The following is a 5,681-nucleotide window of genomic DNA, read 5'->3' as shown; positions in this document are numbered from 1 at the left end:
GTGAGAGCGATCACCGGGTTATATCTGACACTTGGAAGGGTGTGTTTTATTAAGTATCCGGTTCTAGTTGTCATAAGGTCAAGGTACAACTCCGGGTCGTCCTGTTACCGAGGATCACGGCTATTCAAATAGATAAACTTCCCTGCAGGGGTGCACCACATTACCCAACAAGCTCGATCCCCTTTGGCCGGACACACTTTCCTGGGTCATGCCCGGCCTCGGAAGATCAACACGTCGTAGCCCTACCTAGGCACAACAGAGAGGTCAGCACGTCGGTCTAAATCCTATGCGCGCAGGGGTCTGGGCCCATCGCCCATTGCACACCTGCACGTTGCGTACGCGGCCGGAAGCAGACCTAGCCTCCCTAATACAAGAGCAGGCGTTCCAGTCCAATCCGGCGCCCGCCGCTCAGTCGCTGACGTCAAGAAGGCTTTGGCTGATACCACGACGTCGACTGCCCATAATTGTTCCCGCGTAGTTGGTTAGTGCGTATAGGCCAGTGGCCAGACTCAGATCAAATACCAAGATCTCATTAAGCGTGTTATTTTGAAGTAATTGCGGACGCCGACCAGGGCCAGGCCCACCTCTCACCTAGGTGGTCTCAACCTGCCCTGTCGCTCCGCCACAAAGTAACAGTCGGGGGCCGTCGGGAACCCAGGCCCACCTCTACCGGATGGAGCCACCTGTCCTTTCAGCCCCCACATCGGAATCACTTGCGGGTACTCTATGAGCCGACCCGACTTTAGTCACCACATGTATCATATAATGTATACAAGTATAAACCCGTGATCACCTCCCGAGTGATCATGGCCCGGTAGTATAGCATGGTAGACGGACAAGAATGTAGGGCCACTGATGGAATACTAGCATCCTATACTAAGCATTTAGGATTGCAGGTAAGGGTAACAACTGTAGCAACAATGATAGGCTATGCAGCAGAATAGGATTAACCGAAAGTAGTAACATGCTACACTACTCTAATGCAAGCAGTAGAGAGAAGGAATAGGCAATATCTGGTGATCAAGGGGGGGGGCTTGCCTGGAAGCTCGACCGAGAAGGAGGGGTCGCCAACACCGTAGTCGTACTGGGTAGCAGCGGCGTCGGTCTCGGGGTCTACCGAAGAAGAAGAGGGGGAAGAAACAGTAAATACAGAGCAAACAAAGCATCACACAAAATATATCAAGGCAATACGCGGTGCCAGGGGTAATCTAACGCGGGGATAGGTGATACCGGCGAAGGGGGAAACATCCAGGAAAGTATTCCCGGTGTTTGGCATTTTCGGACAGATGAAACGGAGGGGAAAAGTTGTGTGTTTGGTATGCTAGGGATGTGTGGCGGATGAACGGGCTACGTATCTGGATTCGTCTCGTCGTTCTGAGCAACTTTCATGTACAAAGTATTTTCATCCGAGTTACGGTTTATTTAATATTAATTTTAAAATGTTTAATCAATTTTCTAGAATTAACAGATTATTTTAATTCAAAATTGCACTTATGACGTCAGCATGACATCAGCAGTCAACTCTGACTGTTGACTGGTCAAGCTGACACGTGGGCCCCATTGGTCATAGACTCGGGTTAACTAAACCGGTTTAATTAGACTAACTAAGTGATTAGGCTAACTTATTTTAATTACATTAGTTAAACATGATTAATTAACTTAATTAACTCATTAATTAATTAATTAATAATTTATTTATTCTAACATTATTTATTCTCTTTTCTTTTTGTTAATCGTTCTGTGGGCGGGGCCCATATGTCATAGGCCCAGAGGCCTTAACGGGCGCTGGGCAGAAGGGCGACGGGCGCCTGGGCGGGCGCTCGCCCGCAAAGAGTGCGGCGGGGCCATGCCAGTGGCCAGGGCGGCCGAAGCGGCAGCCGCCGGGGCGAGAGGCGGCGCGGGGACGCGACAGCGGTGGTCGGCGAGCAGCTGCAGCGGGGCGGAGCGGGGGAAGCGGCAGGGTGGAGCCGGCGGTGAGGGCCAGCAGCGGGCGCGGCTGGAGCCTACGCGCGCATGGGGGGAGCTCGGGCGAACGGTTGCGTGGCCGGCGCGGGGTAGCGGGCTGCAGACGCAGGCCGCGGCGAGCAGACGGCAGACGGCAAGTGCGGCAATCGCGTGGGCGCGCGCGAGGGGCCGCGGCGAAGGAGTGGTCCGGGGTGGGGGAGGGCACGGCCAGATGGAGTGGGCACGGCGACGGCGGGCGTGGGCGGCTGCGGCCGGGCGCGGGCCGGCGTGGCCGCTGGGCGCGACCGAGCGCGCGGAGCGGAGGTGGACGCTCGCGGCTGCAGAGGTGGGTGCGGGCACCGGTATGGAGCAGTAGCGGTGAGCAGCATCGGTACCAGCAGGCAATGACATGGGCATCGGCGATTAGCTACGACGGCGATGGAAGTAATGGCTACGGGCACAAATTCGAGGCGTAATAATAGGGATTTGAGGGAGGAGCTCACAGCGGATCTCAACGAGGGCTTGCTGAAGCCGGAGGGAGTCGAAGAGCGGCGAATCGAACAACGAGGTGCGACGGTCGTCGGGGAGGAAGTGCTCGACGATGAAGACGATGCGGTGAGGATCCCGTCGAGTCTTTGCGCGTATTTGAAGTAGACGAGGAAGAGGTAGCTCCGGGACCTCGTCTGCAAGCTCGGGGGGCACGGTGGCCACGCAGGTGGCCACGTAGGTGACCACGGTCATGGAGGCGGCGACTCGGCCTTGCACGGGAGCGATGGAAGCGGCACGAGGACAGGGGGGAAATGCGCTAGGTTTCGCGAGAGGGGTTGCGGGGTTGCTCTTAACCTAAGGGGGGCCGTGGGATGGGTGCCACGGCGGCATCGCCGGCCAGGGAGGCCCGGATGGCCGCCACGCTCCCCTCTGCCTCCTAGATGGAGGTGGGCTGGGCTGGCATTGTTGCTAGATGGGCCAAAATGAACGATGCCACTAGAGTCCACTAACAAAGTAGTAGTTAGGCATTTTCCTTTTATGTTTTCTGTTTCTTATTTACCTTCAGTATCATTTTGGTTTTATAAATATGAGACGTGGCCCATAATTAGTGATGCAATATTAGGCACTGCCAAAAAGTCTTGGGTTTTTTTAAATAGTTTGTATTGTCTATTACTTTAAAAGCTTTTAAATAATTGGTTTTGTTGCTGTTTTGTTCATTTTAGAGTTTTAAACACTTCATAAAAGTGGGGTTTCTCCACCAACATTTAGTATGGATTATTTTCCACAAACCGAACATTTTAGTTTCAATATTTGAAAACTTTTGTTGGTTGCCATTTTTTGAATTTGAATTTGTAACGGTTTCAAACTAATGCGCGATTAGCAACAGTAATCGAGGTGACGTGGCATCATTAGCAAAGGTTCACTGTAGCTTAATTACCCGGGCGTTACACCATTGGTTGGCGAGCTCCTGTGGATCCTACTGATAAATAGACTCCTGATATGGATCAAGTGATGGCTCTAGCTCGGGAGCTGGGGATCGTGTCCCCTCCCAGTATGCATGAATGTCCGCGGGCAAAACAAAGTACCTGCCTGAATGAATATCGAACAAAGTAGGTGCAGGCAAGGTAATAATCTGAAAAGTATCCTCGCTAAATATCAAGTTATAAATGAGTTTCTTTTCCTCATCATAGCGAATAAACTTATGTGCTACCATGCTATCATAATCTAAGTATATAGTAGGTAGCAGTTTCTCCTCTTTTTCATAATGCCTAATGGGTATCTCGAAGCGTCTAGCAAGGCGGGAAGCGAAGATACCTCTGAAAATAGGCCCCTTTGTATGGTTTAAACTCAAGCGTTTAGCAACCATAGCGCCTACACTGAAAGTTCTATCACGAAGTAAAGCATGGTGCAAAATGGCAAGGTCAGGAGCACTAAGGCCTCCACTCTCCCCACGACCAATTAAACATCTCCCAGCAAATAATAAGTAGTAACGCAAAACAGGAAAAATGTAAACTAGCCACTCTCGTTTCCGACACCCTTCTCCTTTCCCCTACAGTGACTTCATTAATAAAATCTTCCACATCTAGGGCGTGGTTCCTCGACGCTACCCTCATATGGTAATTTACAAACCTCACAAAAGTCATAGAGCGTCATTTCCTTGTACTCATCATATAAGTAAAAGTCTACCATGGGTGGTGATCTCCTAGCATGAAAATGAAAATTTTGGACGAAAGTATTAGTGAGTAGGAGATACTGATCACACTGGTCAAGGAGGAAGTTGGCGATGCCTGCATTCTCAGCCAAATAATAGAAATCATCATAAATTCCGGCCGCCTGCAAGAATGCATCACATGGCCATTCACACGGACGAATCTCCGCGGTGCAAGGAAGATTATACTTGGGCTTCTCCTTCTCCTCATTTTCCTTATCCTTCGAACCCCGTCTCGAGGAGCCTCTCAACAATCTCCTCAACATTTTCTTCCTCTAAAAATTTCTGAAATTTTTAGTGACTCAAAATAAAAGTGAACCAAACTCAACAAAATTGATAGCAACTACTCCCACAAGTGCCTAGAGACTATATCATGCATCAAAACTACTTTGGACCATATAAATTTGACATGCAAGCTCAAGAACAAGGTCACCACAACAGCAAAAATTTGCAATAAATAAAGCACTAGAACAAAAACTAATTGGACCATTGAAGGAGTCACATACCGAAGAACAATCCCCCAAAGCAGTTTTGTGAATGGAGCTTTGAGCAAGGAGATTGAAAATGGCAGCAAAATGAGCAAGAACACGAGTTTGAGCTATGGAGTGATTTTTTCTGGAGGTAGACGAAGTGGATGGGTGCTGGAATAAGTGGAGGGGGCCACGTGGGGCCCACAAGGACAGTGGGCGCGCCCTTCACCCTTGTCGCCAGCTGGTGAGGCCCCCTGGTGTGTGTTCAATGCCAGAAATTCTCAAATATTCTAAAAAAATCATACTACATTTTCAGCGCATTTGGAGAATTTTTATTTTCGAGACATTTTTTATTGCACGGATAATTCAGAAAACAGATAGATAATACTATTTTTTCTTTATTTAATCTAAATAACAGAAAGTACAAGGTGGGTACAGAAAGTTGTGCTTTCTAAATTCATCCATCTCATGCCCATCAAAAGGAATTCATTAACAAGGTTGATCAAGTCTTATTAACAAACTTCTTCCGAATGACATGAAACCGGAGAACTTTCGATAACACTAGGTTACCTCAACGGGGATATGCATGTCCCCAACAATAAGAATATTATACTTCTTTTTGACAGTAGGTAGAGGGAATTCAAAACCTCCTATAGTAATAGTTGAAAATTTTCCAATAGAATTGATACTATGAACTTGAGGTTGTTTCTTCGGAAAGTGTACGGTATGCTCATTACCATTAACATGAAAAGTGACATTGCCTTTGTTGCAATCAATAACAGCCCCTGCAGTATTCAAAAAGGGTCTACCAAGGATAATCGACATACTGCCATCCTCGGGAATATCAAGAATAACAAAGTCCGTTAAGATAGTAACGTTTGCAACCACAACAGGCACATCCTCACAAATACCGATGGGTATAACAGTTGATTTATCAGCCATTTGCAAAGATATTTCAGTAGGTGTCAACTTATTCAATTCAAGTCTACGATACAAACAGAAAGGCATAACACTAACACCGGCTCCAAGATCACATAAAGCAGTTTTAACACAGTTTCTTTTAATGGAGC

This window comes from Aegilops tauschii, chromosome 2, assembly GCF_002575655.3.
Source record: "Aegilops tauschii subsp. strangulata cultivar AL8/78 chromosome 2, Aet v6.0, whole genome shotgun sequence".
NCBI lineage: Eukaryota > Viridiplantae > Streptophyta > Magnoliopsida > Poales > Poaceae > Aegilops > Aegilops tauschii.
This window is presented reverse-complemented; position numbering follows the sequence as displayed.